Below are 15252 nucleotides of genomic sequence, written 5' to 3'. Positions count from 1 at the left end.
TCCACATACTCTCTAACACTTCTTATTTTTTGTCTTTTTAATAATAGCCATTGTGATGACCATGACCGGTGATATCTCATTGAAGTTTTGATTTTCATCTCCCTAGTAATTAGTGATGTTGAATATATGTGCATGTCCCTTTGGCCATCTGTATACCTTCTTCAGAAAATTGTTCAGATCCTCTTCCCGTTTTTTAGTTGGGTTGTTTGATTTTGTTGTTGTTGTTGAGTCGTATGCATTCTTTGTATATTTTGGAAATTAACCCCTTTTCGGATATGTGATTTGCAAATATTTTCTCCCATTTGGTGGGTTTTCTTTTCATTTTGTTGATGGTTTCCTTTGCCGTGCAGAAACTTTTTAGTCTGAAGTAGTCCCATTTGTTTATTTTTTTCCTTTTGTTTGCTTTGCCCGTGTAGACATGGTATTCAAAAAGATCTTACTAAGACTGATGTCAAAGAATGTACTGCCTATATTTTCTTCTAGGCGTTTTATTGTTTCAGGTCTTATATTCAAATCTTTAATCCATTTTGAGTTCATTTTTATGTATGGTGTAAGATAATGGTCTACTTTCATTCTTTGGCATGTGGCTGTCCAGTTTTCCCAACACCGTGTATTGAAGAGGCTTTACTTTCTCCGTTGTATGTTCTTGGCTCCTTTGTCGAAAATTAGCTGTCCATAGATGTATGGGTTTATTTCTGGGCTATCAATTCTGTTCCATTGATCTGTGTGTCTGTTTTCTGCTAGTACTATGCTGTTTTGATTACTCTCCCTTTGTAGTATGTTTTGAAACCACGGAGTATGATACTTCCAGCTTTGTTTTTTTTCTCAGGAGTGCTTTGACTGTTTGGAGTCTTCTGTTGTTCCATACAAGTTTTAGGATTCTTTGTTCTGTTTCTGTGAAAATGTCATTGGGACTTTGATAGGGATTGCACTGAATCTGTAGATTGCTTTAGGAAGTATGGACACTTTAGCTATGTTAAATTTTGATTCAATTTAAGGTTAAAATACAAAATATCAACATTTGAAATAAACACATCTTTAATTTATTTTGTATTCTATTAACTTCTGTTCTTTTATTAAAAAGTTTATGGTTGAATTCTCAAATGAAAAGTAAAATTATTAAAACTGGGAACAAAGTAGTTTTGGGATAGTTGCTCCACATTTTCATAGAGCTTATTTTTCATTCCTATTAAACCATATTCTAGGAGAGAAAAATTAGGAGGGGAAGAAAAGGAAAGTATCCATTAGAAATTCAAAGTGTCTATACTGTCTTTTTGTTGAAAAAGGCACATGTTTAACACCCACTTTACAAGAGGACTCACGTTTATGAAAGTGGTTTATAACCAGCATTCTGATTTAGGAATATGCGTTTCTAAGTGGCACAAATTCAGTTTTCTGTTACAAGTTCTTTTTCTTATTTTTTATTTAGTGGTGTTTCATTTATTCTAAGAACATTGCAGAAACTACGCATTTTTGTTCATTCAGTAAAGTCTTCTTTGGAGTTACATTTTCTTGAATAAAACTCTGCAGTTATATCTTATGAGGTATATTTGAAGGAAGATTGTCATTACCAGATGGGATGTTTGTGCCCTATGAAATGCAGAATAAATATGCATCATCCAAATATGGGTGCATGATTTATCTGTTCACTATGTGATTATTTGTTATTTCAAATGCCTTCAACCCTGCACCCAGTGGAGAGCTTTATATCACGTAATATATGTAACATCAGGAGATAGGCTATATAGAGAGAATGAAATTTTTTTGTTTTTTTAATCAACATTATTTGTCACTCATTTTATCAAAGTACAATTTAATTCCTCTTGTATTTACATACGCCCAAAGATGAATTCATCGAACTACATGCAAATATTTTCAAATTATCTTATTTAAAATTTATTTAATAATTTACATCTCTAGCTGCTGTTTCATGGTACGCTTTTCCAATTCATAACACCTTTTTTTTGCTCAGTCATTCCCTGTAAACAGACCTTATTTCTCCTGCTAAACATCATGATTTGCCATATTTGACCTGCCACATTACCTCAGGAAGTTATTTCTATTTCAGATATATTCTTTCTTTTCCACAAATGCACTATTTTTCACTTGAGTGAGAATATTCTGAGTTAACACAAGTGACTTGCTGATTCTAACTTTTCTATAAAGCTAAGTAAATCTTTTGTTGTAAGTGTACTTGGGGCTTCTCTTGTCTGATGACTTGGTCGTTGTAGCTCTGTGAGCCTATAGAAGGTTCTGAATGGGATGTCACAGAAATGTGGTTTATTACCATGAAAACAGTGACTTTTCTTTGAGGACACTGGGGACTGGTTTAATGATATCACAGTCCTGACAAACCCATTCATGTGTGTCACATATCGCTGATACAATAGCATTAGTTCAGGGACATTTACCTCTAGTTAACTGTGATTTTGACAAGTTCTAGATTTTCAAGTAAAACAAAGGGCAAACAATGTGCCTGTTTCCAGAGGTCTGAAACCAAACAGTGGATAATTTTTTAAACACTCTAGACTTCTCCAACCTGTAGTGAATGTGGGATTTATGAGAGCAGGCTGACTATACAGAGAGATTTTAAAGCAGTCCCTCTCCATTTCTGTTGACTAACATCTCCTGCGCTTCAAATTTGTGCCTGGTGCCACAGCAAAGTGAAGAATCAGCTTTCCTTCGCAGAATTTGTAACATAGACAAAATAAGCAATAGGGGGGGAATAGGAATAGCAATAGGGAAATAGACAAAAAAAGCAATTACAATACAATGAAAATAAAGGACTTTGAATGGAGAAGGACAGTGTAATAAGCCCAGTAAATGTTAGGATTCGTAATCCAGATTTAGCAGAGTAGGGTATTTAAAAAAAAATTCACCCTGATATCTGGGATATATACATAGACGATACACATCTATTTCCACTGCATCACATGGGGCTGTTCTAGCCACCGCCTTTGAATGGGCCATGGGGAAAGCTGAACGCTATTTCTCTCATTAATTTTTCTCTAATGGAGGAGTGAGTTACCACTTAACTATAAAAAATAAATAAGCTGACTTCAGTATATGTTTGCTGGTTGCCCCAAGACTTAGTTATCCCAAAATAGCAAGCCTCTGGCTAGCCACAGCACTTGAACATCCTCTCTGTCATGTTTCTTTGGGTCAAATACAACCTGCCTCAGACTAAGAGGGTTGTCATGACTAAGATGTGCAGTTGAAAAAGATAGCTTGGAAATCGGGAAATCCTGTTGGAGTCACCCGTTAACTGGAAAAGAGAGTGACCAGCTGTCCATAGCCATTATGATGTGACCATGAATCTGTTTACATATTAATATGAATAAACAGGCCGGTAAAAGGAAAGTGTATGGACATTGAATACATTGTCAGACAGCCAAAACAATATTCTGTGGGAAGATAAGGGGGCAGGGGAAGTGGAGAAAAATCTTGAGAGACAACGGAGTGAAAAGAGGGCACTCAACCCCTAAAATGGAATGTCAAAAAGGGGGAAATAAAGAATCAACATTTGGGGAAGTGGGTAACTGCTGAAAACGAGCTTGATCTAGTCCTTTTCGAAACCATCACATGCTTTGCTTTTGAGGTAAAATGCAGGAGAGGTGAAGTCAAAAGAATAAATCAGAAATTATAGTTTTATATTTATCTAAACTCACATTGATTATTTGATTTGAAGAATGACAAAAATGGCTTTAATATATTATTTGCAGTAAATGAAAAAGAATGTCTCCCAGTAAGAATCTTCAGGTGTATTGCAACATTCCAGAGTAGCCCAAATGATAAGATTACTTAAGGTCTCCTGTGAGGCATTAGTCTGAATCATGAATGGCAAAAGCTATCACCTTACCTCAAAATAGAAAAGCCCCAAAAGACAAATAAATACATTCATTTAAAATCCAGATGCTTCTTTGTCATTGAAATGTTTGTACTCAGATTTACAATGTGAATTATTCTGCATATATTTCTAGAAGTCTTAAATTAATAAAACAAAACAACAAATATATATATATATTTGACACAGAATATTCTACCACAGCTTATGAATTTTCTCTAAAGAATTGATCTGAAAATAGCTGCCTATATTGTTTCCACTTAGCACATTTTTGTCAATTGCTTTTTTTGCCCCCCACAACAAAGAGAGATCATCGCAATTCGTGGCAGATGCTCAGCTGAAATATGGATGCTTGGGAACGATAAGGGGCATGCTGACCCTTCTCTTTGCATTACTCCAGGATTAAGATGGGTCACTTGAATTTTGTCAGGTTGGCTGACTGACTATGAAGCAGCTTCACAGAGTACAATGTGTCTTGGTTTTAGCTGTTGTAGATGACGGATGTAAAATGGATATTAAAAATTCTACATTTAAACACGTTCTCAAAGACACTTCCAGTTATAGTTGCCATTGTATAACCTTTTGACTCAGTTTCATCATATGTAAAAACGAGGCTAGTGATAATGGTTTTGTAGTGATTAAATGAGATATAGCATATAAAGGCCTTAGAAAAAGAATATGTTAAGCAGTCAATATACTTTAGCTGCTATTTGTATCATTATGATATATTCCTCCTTGATTACTTTAAACATGTGGCTTTTGTTTATAGTAATTCCTTATTTGTACTCAGTGGGTAATGTGAATAGATTTTATTTCTTCAAAATTTTAAATACATTTAAATTAAGATCTTTTGGGATTGCTCTGTACTCTCATATATTGTGTTTGAATTCACGCCTTCTTGGGAGTGACTACAATGTTTTTTTATGATTTTCAACTTTCTCACTTTGTGTTTGTGTATGTGTTCCTTTGCTGTGAATTTATCTTTCCTCGATAACATCTTTCCCAGGAATCACTCCAGCACATCCCATGGTAGTGGAGGTTTATATTTAGTCTGCATATGTATGTATGTGTGTTAATTTGTCCTGACCTTAAAGTATTCTCCTGCCTTCTATCAATTTTTTCATTGTATCAGCATGGTGAGGAATGGCCGATTTATTTTTTGCTGCAAATATGGCTAAGGATGAAAGAGTTACCTTGGTTCGCATTTATGCATAATTCTTCTTTGTTTTGCAACAGGAAGCCCAGAGTGGGCTCTCTGTGGTACTCTGGGGCAGTGGCCCCAGCTCCTGTCTAAAAATGGCTTTCAAACCACATTCCCTTGTGTCTGCCTTTGAGGTCCACACAGCATCCATTTTGCAACTTTTATTTCTCTGACATTCAGTGTTACAGATTCCTCTCCCTTCTCATTCTGAGATTTCTCTTTGTTGCCTTTGCATTTGGGGATGTATTATTTTAAAATATATTCCAACTACATTCATAGGTTTTGAGCAGTAAGAAGTGGGTATATGGTAATATGTGCTCAATCTCCTAACTCGACCTTGAAGTTGATAGCTACAATGTTATCATTTTTTAAGAACCAAGCATATCAGGGATTGACGTGGGCTATGAATAGCCAATTAGAAGCAATATTAGGATAATAATTTAAGGGATTATATGATCTATCTCAAATGTATTGACTGTTGTGAGTGAAGTGTTAGTTTAATGTCAAGAAATGGGCCAAACAGAATATAAAAGAACCAGGCAATGTAATTGGTTTCTAATGTTCTATGGCTAATCAATTTATTATGTGCTGCATCTTGGTAAGAGGGATAATAATAATAATCTTGATAATAAAAACACCTAACACTTACAGAATTCTGATTAAGTGATAAATACCGTTCTGATTGCTTCAGATTTATCTCCTCTAATTCTCACAGTCATCATTTGAAGAATTACTTTTATTACCTCATTCCACTTATGAAGAAACTGAGTATAGAAAACTAAGTAATTTGCCTGATCACACAGTCATATGTTGAGTATCCAGGATTCAAACCAAGGCAACTTGGCTTCAAAATTTATGATTTTATCCTCTATGCTATAATTTATTTTAACATTGAATCATATTGATAATAATTCTGATTTATTGCATATATTGACAGAAGTAAACCAGACTCCTGATTCGGAGACTCAGATGCTATAGCCTCATTTCTCATAGCGTCATTTCATTATCATATGCTTTGTTGAAAACTGAGAATGAAATTCATACTACCTTTAAATTAAGATGATTTTTAAGCTGTGTGGATTATTTTCTATATAATCACTATATGAATATTTTAATTTTTATAGGCATTTACGAATACAAATAGCATTGCTGTCTTGGAAAAAAACCATTTTCATTGAACAATAAACCAGATAATAGAAATATTAGCAGGAAGAGGTACTCTTTATCAGAGGCTGTTTGGGGCAATTTTAGCCTTTTCTATAGATAAATGACATTAAACACACCCAGTTGCCAGATTGCCATTCCGTGGTGAATATTCTGACTGTGAGAGTTTTCAAAGCGTGAGACAAACCAGAGCATCATTTAGAAGGAGGCGGTACTGTCCACCAGAGGAGGTTAGCATCCTTTTTGTCTGCTTGACATAAATCTTTGTGCAACAACACATGAGCCTCTATTCCTGCTGTTTTTTGAAAGCAAGCTTTGTTCCTTTTTTGCTATTTCTAAGGCAGATGTGTCACATGAGGTGGTGGGAAGAGAAGGTGAGAACTCAGAAAACGTTCTTGGAGTGAATATTGCTCACCCAGAGACCAACACCACAACTATATTGCATCAGTAACTCAAATATTTTTTACTTTTTAATTAGATTCATAAGTCAAGAAAACGGAGAAAATTACTAAAATCTAGTTTAAAACACCACTCTAATCAATTGTCATTTTAATGAAATTGATTCTTTTTGTATAATTTCAGTAGGGTTTTATATTTTGTCTTAGAAAGCAGTGCATAGTTTTTATTAATTTCTCTAAGTATGTTATCTCTTGATTTTTTAAAAATTGTAAAATGGATCTTTTATCATATATTTCCCCTGAGATACATACATGTGTATACATATATGTTTATAAATTAAATAAAATGAATCTTTCACCTAATACACACACAGAAAAGGAACAGTGTTCTATACATTAACTTTATACACTACTGCTTGATTGTATTCTCTTCTTGTTGATAATAATTTTCATTTGACTCTGAAGATCATTCCATTCTACAGTAATATCAGTGGTGAATAGTTTTATCTGTTCCTTCCCAATTGTTACATTTCCAATTTCTTCCTTTGTCTAACATAAGCTAATATTGCTAATAGGATAATAAATAACAGGCACAAAAATCAGCTCCTATTGTTGTTTTGGTCCTGGCTTTAGTGGATTTGTCGCAGGTGTTTCATTGTTTCGCTACTGTCGGGGTGATGATGGCTTTTGCACTGAAATGTGTGTCACCTCATTAAGACAGTTCCTGTCTATTTCTGAATGTCTTTATCTAGCATATGTGTTGAAGTTTGTCAAACACCTTTCACTGTGAAGAGGATAAATTTTCTCATTAGGCTTATTAAGATGATGACTAATTGTTAAGTACTTTCCATCATTGAACTATGTTTGCATTTCTGGGACAAACTGACTTGGTCAGTTTTTAACAGTCTGCTGAATTCTGTTTTCTAATGGTTTTAAGAATTTTGCATTAATATTAATAATCGAGATTGGTATGCAATTACTTGTTTTGGGGGCAATCTTTGTTAGGTTTTAGTTAAAATGTTATATACGATTAAAAATAACTTTAAAGTTTTCCTTCTTTTTCTGTTTTGGAAGTATTAATACAGTAGAAAATTATCAGATCTTTAAATTCTTAGTTGAATTTAATAGTGGAAGTATCTAAAGAAATTTTTCTGGCATTATTAAGGAAGTTAAACCGCTCGAAATCTATGCTATCAATGTTATATTTCATGGAAACAGAAAGCTATATCCCGGAAACTTGGTATTTTCTGTTAGTTTTACTTTTTCTTTTAAAATTTCTTCTTTTGCTTCCCTTTTCCTTCGACTGCCTCCTCTTCTTCCTCAACCACCATATCTTCTTTTCCCTCTTTATACTTTTACATAATTTTTACACAATTTTCTTAGACAATATTTGGCTATATTGTGTTAAAGAAAAGCAACGAAGCATTTATTACTGTTTGTATTGAGACAGAGTTATTTTGTTTTGATTCAAAGTTCAAACAGAGGTATACTTGTTTCCTGGGGTAGCATGCACTTTCAACACTTGAAATGAAAACTACAGACTCCTTAATGGATGTTGATCCTGAGTTGGAGGCCATTTATTTAGAGATCATGTTTTAATAGATGAAATATAAGCCTCTTTAGAACAGTTGCCAATCTTAATTAATGACGTTGATCAATGAAACAAATTTCCCTGAGATTTGTTAGGAAGTTGAAACTATGGCAATTTGAAAAACAGATTGTCATTTATTTATCAATAGACAAAATATTCCATGTATATTTGTATTTAAACATAGGTCACATAAAGGGAGCCAGCCCCATGGCACAGTGGTTAAGTTTGGCATACTCCACTTAAGCGGCCTGGGTTCTCAGGTTTAGATCCTAGGCATAGACCTACACCACTCATCAGCCATCCTGTGGCAGTGACCCACATACAAAATAGAGGAAGACTGGAACAGATGTTAGCTCAGAGCTAATCTTCCTCAAGCAAAGAAGAGGAGGATTGGCAAAGGATGTTAGCTCAGGACCCATCTTCCTCAGCAAAAAAAAAGTCACTTAAATTGAGTTTCTCAAATCATTTTTGAGAAATGGTTAAATGAAACTATTTAAATAAAAATGATTAAGTGAAAAATGTTTAGTTATCTAAAATTTATCACAAAGCTCATAACTGTTTTCTGCTTCACACTTTGATGGATTTGCAAGCATGCCTACCTGCTCATATACACATATGTCTTGATACTAATGTTAATTGAAATCATCCTGTGCTAATATTGAGTTCTGCTATATCTCTGCCCTAAAAAACTCGACTGAAAAGTATTTGCACTTTAGTACTATAAAGTGTATTACTGAAATTGTGTTTTGACACAATGAAAATGAGAAGTAGTATGCTTTAATTGAAATAAATAAAATTATTCAATTTAATATGCCAATTATGCATCCATGCCAAGTAAAGGGTAAATGGCCTCATACCATGTTCTAGGAACAGAAGTTTTATGATATTCCAAATAGCAAAAGACAGTAATAGAATATGCTCCATACACAGAATAGACATTGAAATAAAAATGAACTGAAAGTACCATCTCCACAAAGTCAACAGATTTACTGCACTGATTCTCTATTTGCTCATACCCACTTGTGATATTATATTGACGTAAGAGTCTTGAGGAAGATTTCATTTGTTGGCACTACTTATATGACTTGTGAAAGAAAACCAATTCTAAGTGACTTAAGCAAAACTGGAAGCTTAGAGGTCATGAATCTAAACGTTCCAGAGATGACTTTGATGGGAAGCATTCTGGATTCTGGGCATTGTCAATGTCATCAAGACATTGTATGTTATATCCTTTAGTTCTGTTTTCAGTACTGGAGTAAGCTAAGTCCGTATTGTAGAAAAGATTGCCACCAGCAGCTCCAGATAAAGACAAATACCAAGATGTCAATATTTCTTTTCAAAGTCTCCAGTCTCACTCTAAATTGGCCATGTTGATTTACCAGGCAATGCCCAAACTAAGATCTGTTCCCAGAGAAAAAGTATACATTTAATGGGCTGACCTAGATATAAGTTAATTGCTGAAATAAAGTGACAGAATCAGACCAACTTGAATCAACTGAATTAGGATTGGAAAAGTATCACCAAAATAAAGACGTTGCAGAAAGAATGGATGGCAGGAACAGCCAAAATAATATGCTCTTTACAATATTCAATGAGGAAACGTTCATAGAACAATATTTTTTCTTTGGTACAACATTCTAGATCTTAAATACATTGCCTCTTCAAAGCATAGCTAATAATTGGTTATATTAACTGATTGCTAAATGGAAATATTTATTATTCCACAGTGGTAATGTTGATTAATGGGATAGTTCCTCATCCTCAAAATCAAAAAGAAGCAAGTCAACAGCAAGCAAATATAGAAAATACAAATGCATATGTTTTCTATTAAACTGAGATTGGAGAACTGAACCACGCAGAAAACACGATTCATCATATTAAAATAATATATTTAAATCAATTTTATAGGATTTCAATTTTGTTTTATGTAATTTATAAATTTGTTTGAATGAAAATCATATGAGTTAGAATTTTAAGAGCAAGTTATGTTAGTGGATATGTAATTTAAGTTCTTTAAAAAATTCATGCCAACATTGGTGCATAAGAATTTCATTTTCTATTTAAAGAGTATCCTAATATTGTTAAAGTTTGAGATATATTATGGGGTGCATTTCACAAATGTGCATAAATTCATCCTACGCTTCTATGTACACCCTTTGAAACATGACTTATTTTCTTACTTTCAAGAAATAAGATCTCCTTCTACACAACCTAGAAGCTTAGCTGACCTTATGACTTGCTTTAACCAAAGAATGCCACAGGATTGATGTTGTAGGATATCTGAGAATAGTCCCTAAGAGATCTTGCCTCTTTGGCTCTCACGCTCTTGTTCCATAACTCCTGAGAGGGCTATGAAGAGAAACTCTGTTCAGTCTCTGTGAGGATGAGAGAGGCTTGGTAAAAAGTGTGTATATGTGTATGTATTTGTGTGTGTGTGTATATATATACATATATATACGACACATATAACTAGTACACACATATACAGTACACACATATATACACACACACACAACTATTATTCAATCATGAGAAAGAAGGAAATCCTGCCATTTCCCACAACATGGATGGATCCTGAGGACATTATGCTAAGTGAAACGTTAGATAGAGACAGAGAAATATTGTATGATCTCACTTATATGCGGGATCTCAAAAAGCCAAACTCATAGAAGGAGAAAGTAGAATGGTTGTTACCAGGGGCTAGGGTATGGGGATATGGGGAGATGTTGGTCAAAGAGTACAAACTTCCAGTTAGAAGATGAATAAGTTCTGGAGATACAAAGCATAGCCTCGTGATTATAGTTAACAAGAATATATTCTACACTATGTTCATTGCGGCATTATACACAATAGCCAAGACATGGAAGCAACCTAGGTGCCCATCAAGGGAAAAGTGGACAAAGAAGATGTGGTATTTATACACGATGGAATACTACTCAGCCATAAGAAATAATGAAATCCGGCCATTTGTGACAACAGGGATGGACCTTGAAGGTATTATGCTGAGTGAAATAAGTCAGAGGGAGAAAGCCAAATACCATATGATCTCACTCATAAGTAGAAGATAAAAACGACAAAAAAACCCCACATAGTATTGGAGATTGGACTGATGGTTACCATTGGGGAAGGGGGTAGGGGGGAGGGCAAAGGGAGTGATTAGGCTCACATGTGAGGGGATGCACTATAATTAATGTTCGGGTGGTGAACATGATGTAATGTACACAGAATTCGAAATATGTACATCCGAAAAAAATAAAAATTAAAAAAAAAGACTATTATATACTTGAAAGTTAAGAAAGGAAATCTTAAATGTTCTTACTGCAAAAAAGGAAAGGTAATTATATGATGTGATAGAAGTGTTAACTAACTCAATGTGCTAACCATTTCACAATGTATAATTGTACCAGTTCAACATGCTGTACACCTTAAAATTGCATAGTGTTATGTGTCAATTATATGTGAATAAAGCTGGAAAAAAAGAATCACCCCCAAACACTAGACACATGAATGAGACAATCTTACATGACACACCACAGGATGAAGGCAACTTCATGAATATATCAGGACAACAAGCAGAAGAACCTCTGAGTTAAGCACATAGCAGCCAAAATATCTGACCCATAGGATTGTGAGTAAATACCTGTTTTCAATTTTGGGGTGGTGAAATACACAGTAATAGATAATTCACGTACTCTGTTTTAGAAGTGAGATTTTTGTCAAAATTACTCTTTTTAAATACTTATTTTGCAATTAACATATAAACAAATAATGAAAGGTGTAAAGAATTTTAGATACAAAGTTTCCTAAAGTGTAGAGTTAAACATGAAGTTTTATAAAGCTATTTGTCAATTGTTATGATTCGCAAACAACTACATATTTATTTGGTATATTAGTTTAAATCGATACTCTATTTTTGTACCTTATCTTTACTAGTTTAATATACTGTAATAAAGTATGTAAATAAAGAACTTTTGCTTTCATCCCTCATTCTTTCATTCATACATAATTATCAGTGTATTTTCAAGGATAAAGTGGAGTACAGATTTATTGAGTAATGACTTACAGAGCCCAAAATAAAACACTGGAGAACAAAGAAGGACAGTTTTGAATAGTAGGAAATAAGTGCACACATTAATTCTCCAGCCTGATGAACTTGATTAGCACGTAGTTCCCTTTCAGCAGGTTTGAAAGGAGAGCTTATTGATGCAGTGGAGAAGCTAGAAGCAAATATCTAACATCCATTTGGCTTTAAAAACGAATTTGTGATTAAAGACTATTATCTAACTAATGAAAGTGATGGTTTCTAAGTTCTCACTAAATGAAACTATTTTTAAAAAGTGTGGCCAGCACCAAGAATGTTGGAATGGAGTAGAAAAACTGGCTGATAATGCAGGGAGTATTCGGTATATTGGGAATCAATATATTTTTGTAATGTTCCCATGAACATATTAAAAAAACTCATATTTTTTCCATAATATAATCAAATACTTGTATATTTCAAACAATATTTCTCAAACCATGGGTCAGGGAAATCATTAAGATGTCACACCCAGATGTTATAAAATAGGTAAAATGGAATGGAACAGAATAGAGTGTACTGTATCTTATAAGCCATGCATATTCTAATCAAATTCTTGCTCCACATTTACTGTATATGCCTACGATTTTGTGTGTGTACATATGCTTATATATTGAATTTTAATATAAAATGTCTTTCTTATTGTGGATTACAATCAAAAGTTGAAAATACACTGATTTAGGCACGTTTTCTCATGCTCTTGAAACCAGCACAAAAATAATTTTTATATTTTTGTACCTAGAAAGTCATAATGGACTCCACATACAAATGCTTTTACAATATAATCCAATCATTGTTAAATTTGAAAAATCTCCTAAAAGTGATTGAACCAGAGAAAAGTAAATAGCCATAAGTTTACAACATTGAAATTTCAACCTATTAAAATATCTAGGATATTGCTAAAGCCTATATCAGAAAAAATAAATAGCATAAACTATTTCACTGTCATAAAACAAACAATTAAAAATCAATAAATGAGGTATTTAACTCATGTTTTTAAAAAAATCAAAAATGGCAACTCAAGGAAAATGTATAAAGTAGTTAATAAAGCTAAAAATAGATCTTTTAAGTGCAAAAAAATGGAAGAATTGATACATCTGTATCCCCCATGTAATTCATAGTCCATCCCTTTTATTTGTAGGAAAAGTGTTAATTATTTGGAAGAGATTCAAAATGTTATGTTTATAAAACAAATAGTCAAGCCAGATATGACAGTCTTTTGGCTGTTATCTTAGTGCATCATTTTCTTTTGTACTTTAAGAGCTTCCGTGATGAAACATTTCAATTAAAATATCTTTGAAAGCACTTCGTTTTCAGATGAGGAATGAAACCTTTTAGTACATATAAATAACTTGTACATAGAACCTTACAGGTTACACAAAGCACTTACCCATATTATCATTTTTATTCCTCAATATAAATTCTGGCAGATTGGTAATATATTCATTTTAAAACAAGATAATAAATACTCAGAGAGATTAACTTTTCATAAGATCATAGAGCTATGAAACTTCAAGGCTCAGAACTCAAGTACCAGGCTTCTAAATCTTACCTGAAAATACGGCAACAACAGGACATAAACTCGTTACTGCATTAACAAAAATAGGAATCTTGGTTTTTTTATATACTTAATATCTTTGAAAGCATTTGAAGATAGATGGAAAGCAAATGAATTTGAGCTAAGGGGAAAAAGAATTAAAATTAAGATTGCATTCTGACCAGATAGCCAACTAAAAAAAAGAATGTGTGTAATATTTAAATAACAAGATTAGCTTTAGTTTTCACTTAAGTAATGAGTTATTAGTATCATTAAAAGAACTTCTAAATCTCTTTAAAAATTTAATTCAGACAACAAAAATTCAAAAATCCAATTGCTATCACAGTTGAAATTGTAATAGTGTTACAGGCTCTTAACATCAGCCCCGATATCAGTTCCCCCACATTGAACCCAGCGTATATGAGGTTAAAACTAAAACCCACCACCCCCTTTCCTGCTTCTCTAGCTCCACTCACATGTAAACACCTGTTTCTTTAAACTTGGACTCTTTGAGCTTTACAACTAAATGGGAGTTACAAATTGTGAAAAGCCCAGGTGGCCTGGAGTTGGAGGCACACTAAAGTTTAGCTAATCATGTGTCCTTGAAGTTTGCCAGGAAAGCCGCTGTCTCAAGGATATCAAGGAGCGGAGGCTTCCCAGACCTCAACTCCTCGACTCCTGGTGCTTGAATCCGCCTCAAGCAGGAAGACGAGACAAGAGACAAAGGCAAAGGACGCCCACCTGCCATCCTCCTATCTCACCCTCCCCCCGCCCCCCCACCGCCTTGCTGCAAGCAGCCTCTCAAGGCCAAACGCAGGCTGGTGGAAAACCACCGACCTGCACAAGCTACTTGCACCCCCTCCCCTACCCAAAACCCCAAATAAAAATCCCCACCATTCCTCATCGGGGAGCTAGCAATTTTTGAGGCATGAGCCCTTGCTTTGCCCCCTGTGCCTGGCATAGTAAAAACCCTTCCTCTTCCACTCAAGACTCTGTTCTTGTTATTTGGATTGGCATCGGGTTCAGAGACCGAACTTTCGGTTACAATAGGAGAAATAATTGATTAACTTACTGGTGATCCATTTTTAAAATTGACGATATGAAAAATATTGTATCCACATACTGAGTAAAATAAACTCAATGTGACATGATAACATTTAAGTAACCAAACCTGGAATTATTTAGAAATCAAGTGTCAAATTTTTCTGAACATCTTGGGATGTTTTCACTTACTCGTATTCGAAGAGGAATTGATGAGAATAGTATTTTACCTGTATACAGATATGTTGCTAACTCTAGAAAATACTTTAGTTTAAGTCTATTTTAGGGTTAGCCCGTAAATGAAATGGTGGATAAATGTCTTATTTAAATTCATTTTTACTAGCTTAAAGACACAAAGCCCAATTTTCTATCTTACTTGAAGGTTAATTTCTTATAAT

Source organism: Equus asinus, chromosome 10 (genome assembly GCF_041296235.1).
Source record: "Equus asinus isolate D_3611 breed Donkey chromosome 10, EquAss-T2T_v2, whole genome shotgun sequence".
Lineage (NCBI taxonomy): Eukaryota > Metazoa > Chordata > Mammalia > Perissodactyla > Equidae > Equus > Equus asinus.
Note: the sequence above shows the minus strand (reverse complement) of the source record.